The sequence below is a fragment of the Amphiura filiformis genome, chromosome 6 (genome assembly GCF_039555335.1).
Source record: "Amphiura filiformis chromosome 6, Afil_fr2py, whole genome shotgun sequence".
NCBI lineage: Eukaryota > Metazoa > Echinodermata > Ophiuroidea > Amphilepidida > Amphiuridae > Amphiura > Amphiura filiformis.
The window spans coordinates 42819011-42837450 of NC_092633.1; the positions used below are offsets into that span (position 1 = coordinate 42819011).

The 18440-nt window shown below is 35.6% G+C and overlaps 1 protein-coding gene and 1 long non-coding RNA gene across 2 annotated transcripts in view; both read left to right on the forward strand.

Moving 5' to 3' along the window:
- The window catches only part of LOC140155445 (neuroligin-4, X-linked-like), a 276301-nt gene that overhangs the window by 193581 nt on the left and 64280 nt on the right, over window positions 1-18440 (forward strand). The gene's annotated exons all lie outside the window — the stretch shown is intronic.
- Window positions 10141-16768, forward strand: LOC140155447 (uncharacterized). The gene is made up of 3 exons (XR_011859384.1): window positions 10141-10270; window positions 12143-12264; window positions 16631-16768. It is a non-coding gene; the product is annotated as an uncharacterized lncRNA (long non-coding RNA).

Here is an 18440-nt window from a genome sequence, read left to right on the forward strand (position 1 = left end):
ATCTTGATTTAAAAGTGCGTCTCAAATCCCTTCTTTTTTCTTTTTCTTTTTTTTTACTTTAGTTTTTGCTAAACCATGAAATGGTCGTAGTCTTTCTCACTTCCTTACTCAGTAACCTTTTGGTCTAAAATGGACATATTTCCAAATACCAAGAAGGTAGGCCTATGACCCCCTGAGTGGTGTCACATGAAAGAGAAAAAAGTAAAAACTGTTTAAATATTATATTTAATACAGGGTAAGTAAAACAAAAGTGCAATAGAGCAAAGAATCGATATTTATGTACGAACCAGACCACCAAGTTTCCCATCATTGAACGTTTTTATAAATGCCACATTCAATAGTTATACCTTCTGTGAAAAAATGAAGTGACTCGCTACTAGGCCTACCGTTTAATTTTTATGTTTGCTGCGTGCGTTACTTTAATTTTTTTTCTGTTCAAACTAGCTTTCTAACATTAATTTAAGCCCTTCCTACCTCACTCGACTCCAACTCCAGTTTTTTTAAAACCCCAATATGTCCAACTTCCTGGATATTTTGTAATTTACTCCACTTCAATTTGCGCGCATTTCATTCCGACATTTGAAAGCCTACAAATTTAGGGTAAATTGGGGTAAATGGAACGGTGGGGTAAATGGAACGCTGAGAATACAATTCCCTCAATCAAGAAACAAATTGGGCAACATCATACCGAGTGTTCCATTTACCCCAACGCCATACGTTCTGCTTTCATTTCATACCCCAAGCGTGGGTTTAATCGGTATTTGAGTGGAAGAAAATATCAAATGTTGTCACTGACCATGAAGTGGTGCTACGGTTCAGTGAACATTACTAATTTAAGGGTATTGATTCCTAAATATTTGAATGTTGTGCTGAGAGTTGTCTTACAATATTGGCAATATGTTTGTTATCTACAATAACATAAATGTTTTAAACAATAAAATAGCAGATTTCAATGATGAAATTATGCAAATTAATATGCTAATTAGCTAATTAATTAGTTTGGTGTTCCATTTACCCCACAACAGATCCACTTGGGGTAAATGGAACACGGTTGACTGACTTCAAATATATATAACATGTTAATATTTTTTTTACTAATTGGTTTAATTATTATGAAATTATATACTACAAATAACTAATTCATGGTAGATTAGGCCTCCTATTGATTTTTTAAAAATCAGAAAACCATTTTTTCTGTAATATGTACCGAGAGAAAGTGTATTTTTACTTGGTATTTTACCATGTTTATAAAAAAACATGAAAACAAAATTATTTTTGTTAATCTTTTGGTTAGTCACAAAATATATGTTAAATAAAATATTACCCATCCCACTGTTCCATTTACCCCAATTTGTTGTGGTAACTGGAACACCATGACCATGCATGTATTTGGACCGATACAAGAAACAAAGCCATAAAATGGTAGTTTATCTGTTAAAACAAGTTGTAAAAACATATTATCTACTTATTGAAACAAACAAAAATCATATATCGATACCCTCCTGACCACAGAAAGTGATTTATTGCTTAAGCGTTCCATTTACCCCAATTTACCCTATATGTTTTTGATAGAGAATAAACATCCGGCTTTAAAGTAAAGGGAAAATGAAAATAACAACAAATAAATGTTTCTTCTCCTTAAACAAGACCAAGGAATTTACAAATTTCTTTATGTCACTAGTTACCAGTTTCGATTACCAATCTGCTGAATATAATACGGTAGCTAAATGAATACATGATATAATATGTCACGTCATGGGAGCCTCAGTGAGGCTATTTATTTTTAAGCCGGCAAAATCGTTTTACTGAAGACGAAGAAAATGCATGTTAAAACGAATGAGAGACTTCGCTTGGCTTTTTTTAGTAAAACCCCAGCACATTTTACACTATGCATCAGTGCTTGCGTGTACGCTTTCCAGTCCCGGGAACTTACGTTATGAATATTTTGGTAATATTTTCTGATATTGGCACGCTAAAACGGGAGAAGAACAAATAATAATTTTCGAATGAATGTTCATACGTGTTAGTGGTTTAAACAGCAATAGTTTAAACAGTCTGCAAGAAGAATCGCTGAATGAACTCTAAAATAGCTTTGTTATAAAGAATAGGTAAAAAATAAGGGATAAATGAAAGTTGCTATTCAAATTCAAATTCATTATGTTCGACTCAGGAGCTAAAATTCTCCTCCCCCCCATTGTCCCCAGCACTTTTGTATTATCTTTTCTGATGTAGGCCTATATTATGGTAGTGACAAAGATGCCAAGTTTTCAATTATACATGAAATAACAAGAACCCCCCCACCCCGAAACATCCACACGCATTATGCTCTTTTTACCGTGTTTGCTATTATAGTTATTTTTATAGGACTAGGAGTTATCAACGATAATGTCAAATTGGTTCATTATTTTGTGACATTCTCTTTTTGTTACATATTAGCATGTAGGAATTCTCCTTTAGGGCCTATTTCTCCCTGGGGTCTCCCTTGCACCTCCTCATCAAAATATATAAGGTCACCTTAATTTAATAGTTCGTCTCAAAACCCTTCCCAAAGTGAATGCGCCGGAATGCGCGTGCGGTTTTTAGGGCTGGTTTTTGGGGTTTTTTTACTTTTTTTTTTACTTTAGTCTTCTTTAATCTGTGCGATGAGCTTTAATTTAGGTATAATTAAATTTATAATTTTTCTACTATACTCAAAAATTGCCCCCCAAAATGTGATACAGTACCGTTTTCGGTCCTTCAGAGAACCTTTAAGGGTTCTCCAAATTAAAGACCCTTTTTGAGAGGTTCAAGAGAGAAGGTTCTCCTGAGAGGACAAAAAAGGTTCTATTTCACATTTATTTCTTAGATGTACACTCCTCCTCAGAAGTCGTGTTTAACCAGTGGCGTAGGGTGGGTGGGTAACTCGCCCGTGGGTGTGCTCCGGTGGGTGGGGGTGGGCGGGGGTGGTGGTCGGTGTTTCATTCCGGTCTCTGCAGTGGTTAATTTAATAGATTAACTTACGGCCAACCAAAAAGTTTTTTAGCAATCAATACTTTATATCTTGGTGTAAAAATTCAATAAATTCTTTAACATTTCAATTATTTCTTTCATCATGTTGATCATTGTTGTTTAAGGGGGTATAATACCCTGATTTTCATCAGTACCCATCTTCTTTTTTCCTTGCAAATTTATGAAGTACATAAATACCCAGCAAACACAAAAACGTTTTAAATAAGTTATATTTTGGCTCTTGGTTTAGGTAAAAACGTTTTAATAACATTAAAATGTCGGGTTATATAAAGGTCATGATAACGTTTTAAAACGTTTTGTATGAAAACACACTACAACAATATTTTTAAATGTTTTCAAAAAATGTTATTGTAAACTATTTTTGCAAACATTTTTGCCAAATATTGTGTCAATACTTAAATAACATTATGTTAAAATATTTTAACCCAGCAAACACAGAAATGTTCTTAAAATGTTTTTTTTTCAAAACCTTTTAATAACATTTAAATGTCGGGTTACATAAAGGTCATGAAAACGTTTGTAAAACGTTATTGAAAATATTTTGGGCGAACATTTTTCGCAAAATATTTTTTCAATCCCAAAATAACATTTTGTTTAGAATGTTTTGTATCAAGTTTCAAGAATATTTTTGGAATGTTATTAAAACGTTTTATACCCATTATATAACCCGACATTTAAACGTTTTCTGTAAAACGTTTTTGTTTGCTGAGCAGTAGATTATCAATAAATGTTTTTAAGGTTATGAAAACGTTTTATACTCTTAATATACCCTTTATATAACCCGACATTTAAACGTTTTCTGACGACCTTTTATAACCTTTTGCGAATGATGTCGAAAACGTTTTGTGTTTGCTGGGTATGTTCATCACTGCATGTCCTGAACTTTATCCTAGTAACTCAGATGTGTGTTTCATAACAAACCATAATTTATTCTATTCAACATGAGTCAAGTAGAGTACATGAGTAGAATACATTAAATCCTTTGTTATACTCTCTATAGAAAATTTATTCAGCGCGGCGGTGCATACAAAATAACACTGAATAAATTAAATAAACTCTAACCCAATGGATGCATAGTCAATTTAATTACTATATGTACCTTCTATAATGTGTTGTTAGGAAAAGAGATTTAAAAGAGGTCATCATAGGTCAGGTTATAGGTCACTTGGTTCAGGTCAAATTTAAGCATCCATTTTGAATACATGTGAGAGTCTGTGATATCCTAATGAGGCGTAAATTTTGATATTCTGTCTTTTACTGGATATTGAAAAGTGCAAGGTGGATATACTAAAATACCTTGGGATGTAAATGGTGAGTACAATTTAGATTGCCTAGTTGCAGGCATGAGAATTTTCAGTTTAAAATCTGAATTCAGTTTTTTTATAGTCAAAATTTCCGCAACTTTATTTAATTTCAGCCTGTTTTTGGTACTTTTTGCCCAATTTCATGCGCATTTTCAGTTTTTTCAGGTTTTTTTTAGGAAAGTGCAGTCTTATGCCTGTAGTTGAGATGGATTGGACAAATAAATATAAAATAGTTACCAAAATCACAAAACTGAAGCTTACGGAAAAAGACCTAAATATGGTGGTATAGGTGACAAGAAATACAATTTTTCAACATTGCTGCATGGTTGTGGTAACCTGTTACCTATGAAGCTTAATTAAGTTTCAGTGAAATAATGTCGCAAGTTAAAAATACAAAATATAGCTCAACATTGTAAATAGAAGCATTTTAACCAGTTCGTTTTTTGATAGGTGTGGAGCACCAAGTTCATGAAGTCATAAAAGAAATCAGGAACCACTTATACCCTATTCCCATTCCAAAACTTTAACGAAATCCGTTGATAGTAAGCTGTCCAAAATGAAGTGAATTTAAAACATCAGTGATGTACCACCTTTTGGCTTCTACCTTTAAAAGCATGTAAGCTACATTGATACCGATGCCACCAATAAAACAAGAAGATTTGCTCCGTCATTTTGCATACCACTTTGTTAACTTTTTTTTTGTAATTTATTCACAAAAAGAAAAAAAAAATAAATCAATGGGTGTAGTACCCCCTTAATCTGTCTTATACAGCTCTGTGATATGGCCACATAAAATTGACATTCGTTTCATGTCCATACCTTTTTGGAAAGGGAGCAGGAAGGGTGTTGTGTGTGTGGGGGTGAGTATGTGTGTGCTAAATTGTGCAAAATATACAGCATTTTTCACGTAAAATTGACATTGCGAGCAGTTTTCAGCATCTGCTAGGAAAATGATGAGACCCTTTTGTACTTATTATGAGGAGTTTTAGAGTAAAAAAAAAAACCAGCACTTGCGGGATTCATGCTAATTAATAAACTAGTTTATTAGCATTAACATTTTACTATTTTAGTATATTAAAACGGAAAATTGAAGAAAAAATATGGACTGATCCCAGAAAGTGACACTGCGGGGGGAGGGAGGGCATGAAACTATTTTTTTTTATTTGGCCCATGCTCCTGTAGTCTTGTTTATCACAACCACAGATATTAGAACATTGTGCGTTCAGATATTTATGGTTCAACTGTGAGGAGGTAGCGTAAAATGGTATCAGCCTATAATAGTAATGTTACTTGCTTACTAACTTATTAACGTTACTTACTGATTCTACCTTTTGGTCTGAAATGGACATATTTTGAAATGCCACAAGGGTATGACCCCAAGTGTGTCAAATGAAAAAGAAGAAAGTAAAGAATAATAATTACAATAGAAATATTTCCCCGCTCGGGGGTGACACTCATCATAAGACCCGGGTCAATATCCATATGGGTCCTATTCATATCTCAAAATGCGAAAAAGGTATGACCCCCGAGTGGTGTCAAATGAAAGTGATAAAACAATTAATGTAAGGAATATAATAAAAACAATTTCCCAACCGAGGGTGAAATTCTTCATAAGACCTGGGTCAATATTCATATTTTGGTTCCTCTTCATCTCAAAATGCCAAGAAGGTATTACCCCCCGAGTGGTGTCTTCATATCTCAAAATGCCAAGAAGGTATTACCCCCCCCCGAGTGGTGTCTTGTCTTGTCTTGTCTTTGTTAAGTCGGCAGGTTCAGTCTTGCTGTACTTTGCCAACTTTGATGCTGCTCAAGCTGATATTGATATGACTACATGTACCTAAATTACTTTTGGACTCTATTTTTGAAGATATCAAGTGTGGCTGCTGAAGTGGTGTCCCCCTGGAGCTTGTTCCAGTCTGTCACAGTGCGAGGGAGGAAGGAGTTCAAATAAATGTCCTTTGTTCCTTGCATCTTGAGGATTTTATGTTGGTGACTACCCCTGGTTCTGGTTTCCGTTGACATGGTGATCATGTCGTCCCTGTCGATTGCAACCAAGTCGTTCATGATTTTGTACATCATGGTCAGTCTGTTTGTTCTGCGTCGGTCTTCTAAGGTCTTCCACTCAAGTTTCTCCAGCATTTTTGTTACACTGCTGCGCTGGTCGTAGTCTTTCAAGCAATCTGGCTGCTTTCCGCTGGACTTATCTCCTCTTCTGTATGGATCCCATACACAGGAAGCATATTCTAATACGGGTATAGGCTGCTACTTTAGTTTCCTGTGATGCAAACCAGATGTTTCTCTTAAGGAAGCCCAGGATCCTGCTTGCTTTTGAGGCTCCCATCTTGATGTGCCCCTTCCACTGAAGAAGATTGTCGATTTGAACTCCTAAATATGGATGGCTAGTCACTTCATTGAGTTCTTCTCCACAGAATGTGAGTTCATCTGCGGTCTTTCTTTCTTGAGGGTGATCTGCATATGCATAACAGAGCACTTGCTGGGATTGAATTTCATGCCCCATTTGTCTTGCCACTCCTGAAGTTTTGTCAGGTCGTCTTGCAAGACTGTCAGCTCCTCAGGTGAATTGCTACATGTATAAAGCACACAATCATCTGCAAACAACCTTGCTGTACTTGTGAGGTTTGCAGGAAGGTCATTGAACCACAATGGTCCAGTGACTGTGCCTTGTGGAACCCCTGAAGTCACATTTTTCAGCTCTGAAGGTGTCCCTTCACAGACCACTCTCTGTGTACGTCTAGTAAGGAAGTTTGTTACCCATTTGTGAATGTCACCCCTGATGCCATAATGCTCAAGTTTCTTGAGGAGGCGTTGATGTGGCACTTTGTCGAACGCTTTGGCGAAGTCTGAGATGGCCATATGCGTGACTTCACCTCTTTCGATGCTCTTGGTCAGGTCATTTAATGTCAGGATAAGTTGAGTTTCCGTCGAGTGCTTTGCACGGAACCCATGCTGCTTGTCAACAAGAATACTGTTCTGTTCCAAGTGTCCCATTACATGAGAATGGATGATGTGCTCCATCACCTTGCACGGAACGCTGGTCAATGAGACAGGCCTGTAGTTTTCAGGCTTTGATTTTTCACCCTTTTTTTAGATTGCACTGACGTTGGCTTCACCCCATTGATGTGGAATCTCCCCTTTATCAAGGGTCTCTTGGAAAAATTTGGTGAATATCGGTGTCAATTCCGTCGCCGTCATCTTGAGTAGCCATGTTGGAATGCCGTCAGGCCCAGATGCCTTATTTGGATTAAGGTTCTGAAGTTGCTTGAGTAGGCCTACCCCTTCTTCTCGTATGATCAGCTTCTTGATGGGAGGAATGGTGCTACTGGCAAGATTTGGTATAGTAGAATCCTCCGTAGTGAAAACACTGCTGAATTGGTCGCTGAGCGACTCAGCCTTCCCTTTGTTCGTGCTAAGGATTTTGTTGTTCTTTGAGATCTGGTACTCCTCCTCCATCCTGGCGAAGCTTCTTGATAAATGACCAGAATTCTTTGGTATTGTCCTTAAGACAGCTTTCAATGTAATCTTTAACATGTTCCCTCTCTTTCGAGCAAAGTTTGTACTTCTCCCAGTCGGTTGATTTTCCAGAACACTTTGCCTTGTTAGCCATTTGTTTCTTTCTATACACAACCTTCTGTGCTCCCTCGTGAACCAAGGCAGACTGTGCCTGTTAGAGGCCATTTTTGATGGAACATCCCAGCAAACACAAAACGTTTTCGACATCATTCGCAAAAGGTTATAAAAGGTTGTCAGAAAACGTTTAAATGTCGGGTTATATAAAGGGTAAGGGTATAGAACGTTTTCATAACATTAAAATCATTTTTTGATAATCTACTGCTCAGCAAACATTAATGTTTTACAGAAAACGTTTAAATGTCGGGTTATATAAAGGGTATAAAACGTTTTAATAACATTCCAAAAACATTTTTGAAAACTTGATACAAAACATTCTAAACATAATGTTATTTTGGGGTTGAAAAAATATTTTGCGAAAAATGTTTGCCCAAAATATTTGCAATAACGTTTTAAAAACGTTTTCATGAGCTTTATATAACCCGACATTTAAATGTTATTAAAACGTTATAAAAAAAACATTTTAAGAACATTTCTGTGTTTGCTGGGGGCAAATATTTTATCATAATGTTATTTAAGTGTTGACAAAATATTTGGCAAAAATGTTTGCAAAAATAGTTTACAATAACATTTTTGAAAACATTTTAAAAATATTGTTGTAGTGTGTTTTCATACAAAACGTTTTAAAACGTTTTCATGACCTTTATATAACCCGACATTTTAATGTTATTAAAACGTTCTTATGTAAACCAAAAGCCAAAATATAACTTATTAAAAACGTTTTAAAAACGTTTTTGTGTTTGCTGGGATGTTTGTCCATGACTTGATTTGATTTGATTCTCAATGGCATCCCATTTCTCTTGGACAGTTGACCCAGTCAGTTTCTCGTAAGTTTCTTTGGTAATGAGTCAGGTCCTCTTTAATTTCGTCTTCGTCAGCTTTGTTTTTCAGGTAGATTCTGCGGGTGGATTTCTTTTTCAAGCTAAATCCAATTCAAGTAATACCACGCTGTGATCACTCATACCAGGTACTACATCAACGGTCTTAATAATTCCTTTGTTGTTTGTCCAAACCACGTCAAGTATGTTATCTCCCTAGTTGGTTTGTGAACCACCTGGTCCAGCCCATTTTCAAAGACTGTGTCAAGGAGTTCTTCAGCTACCTCCTTTGAAGCATAACTGTCTGGAATAACGGTCTGGTTTATTCAGTTAACATTTGGTTGATTTGCATCGCCACTCAGAATAATGTCAAACTCTTTATGTTTGGAACTGATGGTTGCAAGTGAATTTTGGAGACCTTTAACTGCGTCCATGTCGTTGTGGTGGGGCTTGTAGTAGGTGCCCAACAGTAGGTTTCTCCTTCCCTTTACTTCCACTTGGCTCCACAATAATTCACATTCAGAGTCAAACTCGGTTCTATGCGTGACTATAAGGTCACTTTTACAAGCAAAAAGAACACCCCATGCCTGTCACCTTCCTGTCTTTCCTGTAGGCAATGTAATTGCTTTGAAGAAACTCAGAGTTCTGTATGTCTGGAGAGAGCCACGTCTCTGTACCCTGTATGATGTCAGGGTTATATTCCTGGATTAATGCTTCCACTTCAGCCACTTTATTCATGATGCTTTGGAAGTTTATCACAAGGATTTTCAGCGAGTTGGGGTGATTTCTATTAGGGGCCTACTAGTCTGATGTCTGTTCTTCCCTTCCTCTTGAATGGAGTCATCTTCATCCGCGCAACTTGTGTCCCCTAAATCGAAGAACGAGTCTCGAAAATCAAGGACTTCACATTCGGGGCATTTCCAATCGAATGTCTGCCCAAGCTTGTCAAATGGGGGAAAAAAAGAGAGGACAAAGTAAAGAATAGGCCCTATATAAAAAAAAATCCCCACTGGGGGGTAACACTCCTCATAAGACCTGGGTCAATATTCATATTTTGGGTCCTTTTTGTATCTCGAGTGGTGTCAAATAAAAGAGAAATAAAAATAAAGAATGTACGGGTACCCTACCCCCCTCCCGGTATTAAAATTACTTTATAAATTTCCACACGGTGACGATCCTCATAAAACTCTGTTCAAAATGCCTATTTTGGGTCTATATTTCAGAATCCCAAGAAGGTTTGACCCCGGGGACAGTGGTATAATCTGTTCTTCCCTGGTATAATACAATAACATGGTTCAGCTATGGTGCGGTAACCGCTAACAACCCGACAGGAAGATTTCATGGATTTAGAGAAACGACTGGTAAAGACTAAGAGGCAATTATTTAAAGATGGATGCTCGCGAACCCACACGTAAACATTAACCGTGATGGAATAATAATGCTGAAAAAAGGTGTTAATATTGCAAGAGCAACTACAGTTTCGAATCGAAGGTAATTATTTGATCTAAAATATTCTTGAAATGAATTCGGTTTCATCATCAGCGATGAATATTTCATGAAATTGTACATTACTTTGCACCCAAGTTCTGACTTGTTCCCCCATGATACGGTAGTCATGATAGTAGGCATAATCGGTATGAGTTTTCAGAATTTTGGGCACTTGGTACACATTCTTTTATATCTGGCCTCATATGCAAGTAAATAGAACGAGACCGGCCATGCATGTACGGCCATACATGTCTGAGTCAGTGAGTGCTATGCGCGCATGCCATGTAAATGGGTAGGCCTATATAATGCATGTAGAACCATATTGCATAGAGAATCACAATATTCAATATCAGACTGAGCAGCTGGCTATCGGGCTGGCTATATTTGTTGGGTTGAAGTAAGCTTACTGTCTGTGTGTCATTTGATCGAGAAATCTGCTATCCACGATGAGACGATAGTTACTGTGTGGACAGAGATAGAGCATGGAACCATAAACTACTTCAGTCACTTACAGGAGTATTTCGTGATCCTAGCATCCTATTTTTATGACATTTATCAGCAGATAACCACGAAAAAGGCTTATTCCCAAAATTTCAGTTGATTCAGATTTTGCGCTTGTGAGTTATGCATGAATACAAGTACTGCTCCGTATAGGCCACTGTTAATTGACAATATTTTTGCTAAACGAAATTTTGGTACATAAACATTATGTAGGAAATTGTAGCCAGACGGTTCAAGACTTCAAGTGGTATAAAAATCTCAACTTTTTTTGAGAAAAGTGGGTCACGAAATGCCCTTTTTAATCATTGTAAATTTTCAAATGCATTAAGGGGGTACTACACCCCTGGCCAATTTTGCGCAGGCTATTTTTGCATTTTTCTCAAAAATTATAGCGCATAGGTGACAAGTAAGATATGTAGGCCCTATAGGGGCAAGTAGGCCTACTATAAGTTAACTACTGCACTGAAAATTCAGCAACTCAAGGCAAGTACCATAGTTATTGACTTATTGATCAAATATTGGTTTTCCCTCATTTTTGACTGTAACTCTACAACTGTTGTCTGTGCTGAAATAATATTTCCAGTGCAGTAGTCCTTGCCCCAATAATATACATAGGCCCTATCTTACTTGTCACCAATGCGCCATAATTTTTGATATAAATTTATTCATTGTTAGGCCTACTGTGTGGGGGTGGGCAACTTATAAAATGAGGTACAAAAGTGCACCTAAAGGTAAAAAACAGGGGCCGGCAAAGATTGACTGAATTTTGACGTCGTCATTGGTTTTACACGTAAACAGGAAAATGTCTCAAATAATTCCAAAAGTGTATGCATGTTATCAAGCACTATTTTATCAGTCTTAATCCGTTGAGGTTCGACAGTGAACCTAATTTTAAGTACTGTTTTTTGAATTTTTTGTATGAATAACGCATACGATATATATGTTATGTACAAAAAAAATTCCCCACATGTATCAATGTATGCGTGGTGTAGCGGTTAACGTCTCCGCCTGCCACGAGAAGGTCCCAGATCGATTTCCACTACCGGCTATAATATATTTTTTCTTCACATTAATTTTGAATCCAAATTATTTATTTTCATGTGAAAATCTATACATTGCACTGGGAAATATATTTCGTGCATTTTTTTCTGTAACGGGCCAATAGAGCTAAAAACGCACCATGGCACGTACGGGGCGTCCAACGTGCAGGCAGTGTTGCCATCATATTGTCATTTTGTTTACGCTGTTGGCTGTTGCCGTATTAGTATTAAATTACTGTCGGCCACCGTCGTCTGGTAAAAACAAAACAATTTGAACACAGCATTTGTTCATAAAGAATATTATTTATATATTATTTATGCTTGATTTTGACAGTGAACTAAAGCCAAGGACAAATATGTTAGTGAAGAAATTGAAGGTGATGTCCCAGCTTTTCTGCAAGCCATTTGGGTGCAAGAGCCAAACATTTTAAAGAGAAGATTGGAGAAAATGGGGAGGTAAGAGCATTATACATTCATTAAAGTACAAATATACACTACTAAACACTGGTCGATCCTTCATGTAATTATTTCGTGTAATCTAATCCTAACTCTAACCCTAATTCTAACCTTAACCCTAAGCCTAATCCTAATCATAACCCTAATCCTAACCCTAACCCTAATCCTAACCCTAATCTAACCCTAACTCTAACCCTAACCCTAATTTCGTGTAAAATTACATGAAGGAATAACCTAAACACTAACAAAGTTCTCACTCAAAAGTTAGGTCTTCATAGTAGGAACTTTCTTTCCTGAAGGTACCATGTCAACAACGCCTAGAAAAGTTGCTATCTGCCTTGAAAGAGTACAAACTATTTTGCCATTCTCTGTGATTCATTTTCTCGGATTGGTACCAGATAGAAGTGACATATTACCACCAACAAGTGACATATTATTAATAAGTGACATATTATATCACCAACTAGTAACTAGTGCCATATGGGTATAATCAGAAATAATGGCACCAAAGTGTGACAAAAGGGTCAAAAATACAAACAGTGTTCAGAGATGTAATTGTTGTCTTATTGTAAGCACAACCTATCTAAAGTCAAGAAAAAATAAAAAAATAACTTCAGTAATGTTACTAAATGTATTTTTTCAACTGGTTTATTGGCAAAAGTAGTCCAAAATTTTTAGAAACATAACACAAAAGATCCATGCCATTCCTTGTTATATTTTGACAAAATTATGCAAATATGTAATTCTTTGAGTTTTAATTTTACTTAGACACTAAACTAAGATAGTCAATTTAGTCATGTAGAATTTTTCTCATGGAAACAAAGTTTCGGAAAAAAAAATTCATTAAAACACCTAAAAAATTGTGGAAATCTGGAATAAAAGTTTTTATTTGTGACCATCCAGCACAACTGAGCCCTGAAGTCGCCAATGATCATTTTTGAGACATTCAACCAAAATATTCTGCTTGAAATTAGCTTTAATAAATTATGATGTATATCATGTCTATAGTACTTGACATTTAAGTAGTGAAAAATCAATAAAACAGTCAATAAATCCTTTGTTTCCTATTGTTTATTGTTTTTTAAGCATATCTCAATAGTGGCACTGGAGACATCCGGGCTCAGTTGTGGTGGATGGTCACATTTGTCAAAAAAAAAACATCTTAAACTATTTTCTGTTTAAGTTTGTATAATGCAATATGATGTGCAAAAACTGTGTTGAAGTTTTTAGCATCACTTTCTTCTTCAAATTGATGTAAGGATCCATCAAACTAGTGCTATTGTGTAACACTCCTGACACTGTATAATACCTGTATGGCCTGAAATAAACTACATTTTCTAAAACAGTGTTTGTAATTTTTTGTTGACAACATCTATGGCCCTCTCAAAAAAGCCACAGAATTTACGTTCAATTTTATTTTTTGAGCCCAGCTTGCATGTTGTTGTAACCAGTGTCCGAAATAAGGAAAATATGGAGGTTATCCCGAGGATAACTAAAGCATGAATTCTGCTTGTCCTCAATACATTTTGGTTGTCCCCAAAATGTGTCATACTGTTGGAAGTAAAATATAGTGGTTGTCCAGGGGATAAGTACATAGCTCAATATGGTTGTCCCCAGTGATTTTTGGACAAGAGGACAAGAGGATAAGTGCTTATTTCGAACACTGGTTGTAACACTCCTGACACTTTGCTACAGTAGGCCTATACTGTAAGCCTCAAATATATATAAATTTGCAAATCACATTTTCTAACGTAGTTTTTGTAATTTTTTGGTAACACTATCTATGGCTATCTCAAAAAGGGGCAAAAAATTGAATTACATTTAGTTCATTTTTATTGTTGAGCCTATATTACTTACAAGTGATTGTCAGGAGTGTAACATTTTGGTCGAGCTATGAAAACCATGTTTTTATGTACATATTTCTTAAATATGAAGGTCTTTACATCATGATTGCAGCAGTTTGGCTTCAGGAATAAATTTTCAGTGCTAAAAGAACACCAACAGACTGGTAATTTCTTCAGAAATTTGAATTATTGCCAATTAATTCTCGCTATTCACAATAAGGCGCCGCCAGCGGTTTGCGATGTAATCGTGATGTATCATGGGAAAAGGTCGACATCCAAGTCCGCATAATACGAATATTACCATGCTATTATAATATTTTTTAGTTTGTCAAAATAAAGGTGTTACAGCGAATCGATACTCAATAATACTTAATAATGTGATTTGAAATGTGCACAATTAATTTTTTCTCTATCGATTTGCGTGTAATACCATTATATTGAGAAACTAAAAAATATTGTCACATGTTCCTATGTAATAGCATGGTAATATTTGTATTGCGCGGACTTGGATGTCGACCTTTACCCATGATACATCACGATTACATCGCAAACCACTGGCGGCGCCTTATTGTGAATAGCGAGAATTAATTCTGTGTAACACTCCTGACATTGACTATTTAGATAGCTGTAGCAAACATGTTCAAGCAATGGTGAATATTTTTCTTGTTTTTGAGTTCCTATCACAATGCACTAATAAAATAAAAAGTAAAACATGAATAATGCCACCTTGGTGTATGAAAAAATCAAGTTGAATTCTGATGTAACCCTCCTGTGAGACAGAATTTCTCTTTTCAACCCGCTCTAAAAAGCGGTTTTGATATCATGCAAGGTTTTATTTTTTCCAAGTTTGGCCCAAATGTTGTTTTTACTAAAAACAGACTGAAATAGATAATTACTGTCATCATTACCTTACAATGCTACACAATCTGGTGACAAGTGATTTTTGGAACATATTTTATTTTTCGCACCATGTGGTCTTCACATGTTCATAAGTAAGTGACTAATATGAAAGAATTTGGAACTTAATAATAGCTGACACTTCACAAAATGCCATGAAAACCGATGCAAAACTTTTTAACTTGTAGATTTTTTACATACATGATTAAAATACAAGTACCTCTTTTCTTGTCACGCTAACATGTAACACTCCTGACCATATGGGAAAGAAAATTGGGCATATTATTTTTTACATGACAGCTGTGACACTACAAATTGCTGTGGTTAAAGGGCCAATCATAACACACTTTTTAAAAGATGAATTTCTTTGCTGGTCTTTTCATTTGCACAGCAGGCATCAGCAACCTAACGGTGCCATTATTTTTGACTTTACCCATATGCGACAGTGTTGGAGGACTCCTGACAACCTTGCACTGGCTTCCAGTTTGCCAATAAGTACTCATTAGTACTGTTTAAAATCCCTCTGTATGTAGATAGGTCCTTGCAACACCCAAGTCCAAACTAAATTTTGGACTATACCGTTTATGTTCCTGCTCATACCTTGAGCTCGTTTTCTGACAGTAACTGGCTCGCTATTCAAAGACATAGCCACAGAATCACTGGCAAAAGCAGCTGCTACGGCATGAAATTCGTAACATGTGAACATAAATCTGCCACGACCACATCTCTGTTTTCTTGAACTGTTCTCTTGTTTTTTGACTTTTTGTGTATATTTTTGTAAGCGCCATGGTATTTTCTGGTGAATGACACCATAAAATGCCTGTAAATGTAACCAAAGAGATGTTTGATATAAAAACAGGGTTTCTAGCCAATCAGGGAATTTTAAAAAAATGGGAAAAATCAGTGGATTTTGTTTACCCAATTAGAACATGCAATTGTTTTTACCCCCTTTAATTGTTGTGCAGAAAATAAAGTGTCATGCAGAAAAAGTGATATCATAATTTCGCAACACACAAATTGGAATGTGATGCAGCGTATCTTATATGAGATGCACCCAAAATGTGTCACATCACAGTGAACCAATTTGACATGTTTGTAAATAAATAGTACATCATTTATTGATATATGCTAAGAAAAGTGGTATGACTGAAGAGGATAAACCTTAAATTGTATAGAGAAGTTCAATTTTAATTGGATATTCACTTGAAGGTGTCAAGGATATACACAAATCTTATTCCACACATTCTAATCTGAATTTTGGATTTAGAAACAATTCAAATCTTATGTTGCAACCAAAATTGGGCAATAGCTGCATTATGGGAACTTTCATGTATTGATGATTTCTCTGTTTGTATTCTCTGTATTGTTTAATCATTTCATTTCATATTTCAAGCAGTAAATTACGTATTTTAAGTTAGATATTAGAAGATTCAAGATTTACAAGAAATGTTGGCCAGATTAATCTTGTCTTTGATGTTGTTAGCAGGCTCAGTTTAATTAACAGAGCATAATTACTTATACTCTGTTACATATGCATGCATGAGAATATGTACCTTGCTTTACAGTTTATCCTTTACATTTAGGTTTAGTTTCATTTATGATATTTTACTGTATTGTTTTTGTAGAAAAGTCAAGACTACAGGTGAAAACAGCCTTGTTTGTTTTGCGGCATCTGAGAAGTTAATGAGGACAAAAAACAAACACCTCGATTTCACTCATTTCACAAGTGATGGCCTCAGGACTAAACTGTGCAATACCAGATAACTGAGTGTGCTGAATCTGTAAGTAAATTTAAGGGTTGGTAATTTACGGTGAAATACCATAATTTAAAAAATGGGGGAAATAAAGAAAGCAAATATTTTGAGAGCATTGGGCTATTCCAGCAAATAAGTGCACACCTCCCAAGCTTATCCCTCCACAAAAGTCATAATTTCTAGTCACGAACAACCACTGCAAAAACCCGGAAATCCAAAGGCTTTGTTAAAGGTGCAAACATCCCAGAAATTTTAACCACTTTCATCTTGAGATTGCGGAATTCCACCCACATATTCTACACAAGGGTATATGTGACCCATCACATATAAAAGCAACCACTTGGCTTCAGAAATGAAAAAGGAGATTTAAGGAGGCTGTGTGCTCTCAGACATGCATGTAGTAAAAGTGCAATAACTTTGTAATTATTCGTGCAAGACATATAAAAGTATACATTTTTAGGCAAAGGACAAGACATCAATAAATCTTAATATAAATACAGATTTGGGGTAAAAACAACAATTATGAAGAAAATCACAAAAAAGTGAGTTTTTGGCAATATTTGTTAGGTACATCATAACAAAAAAAACACTCTTTCCAAAATATTTTATTTTGTTTTTAGCTCAATCTTGAGGCTCCATTCCAAAAACGTTTTTTAATTTTTTTGATATTGGCCTTATTTTTTGTGATATTGACCATATAGGGGAGAGCGGGGAGTGTTCGCCCTAGGGGCAGGTTCGCCCACCCCTTGTTTCTCAGCACTACGGCTATCGGGAATTTGGTGATGGCAAAATTAGGTGACATATGTCATTATAAACGTCTCATATTAGCTACGCGACATTTAGGGACATGTTCATCGAACTGCAGCCAAAACAAAAAAATTACACCAAAACGTAATTTGTTCTTGCATTAAGGGCTGGGGTATGAACGTTTGGACAGTATTTATTTTGGGACATTAGAGCACATCAGACATATCGAATTGCATTCTGAATACGAAGAATGTCATTCTGATATCAAATAATTTTGAATTTTGAAATTGCAATTTAATACACATTTTATGGCAAATCATTAAAAATTGATATTTTTGATATTTAAGGTGGCTGTGTACTCTCAGACATGCATGTAGTAAAAGTGCAATAACTTTGTAATTATTCGTGCAAAACATATAAAAGTATACATTTTTATGAAGGCAAGACATCAATAAATCTTAATATAAATACAGATTTGGGGTAAAAACAACAATTTTGAAGAAAATCACAAAAAAGTGAGTTTTTGGCAATATTTTTTAGGTACATCAAAAAAAAAAAACACTCTTTCCAAAGTATTTTATTTTGTTTTTATCTCAATCTTGAGGCTCCATTCCAAAAACGTTTTTTTATTTTTTGATATTGGCCTTAGTTTTTGAGATATTGACCATATAAGGCATCAAATTGAACTTTTTAAAATTCACAAGCGCCTATTTGCACAAAATGATGCCTAAAATCGGAAATAGACCAAAATATAAAAAAATGAGAAAACCGTTTCTTGAGTCGATCATGCTTTTTACGATGATCATATTTGCTTACCTATAGATGCTGTATTTATTGAGTTATCGTGTACCTAAATCGTCATTTTACCGAGAAAATGAACATTGAAATAATGGCCGTTAAAGTTTAAAGTGGTCACATTTTGCCCTTTCATCGA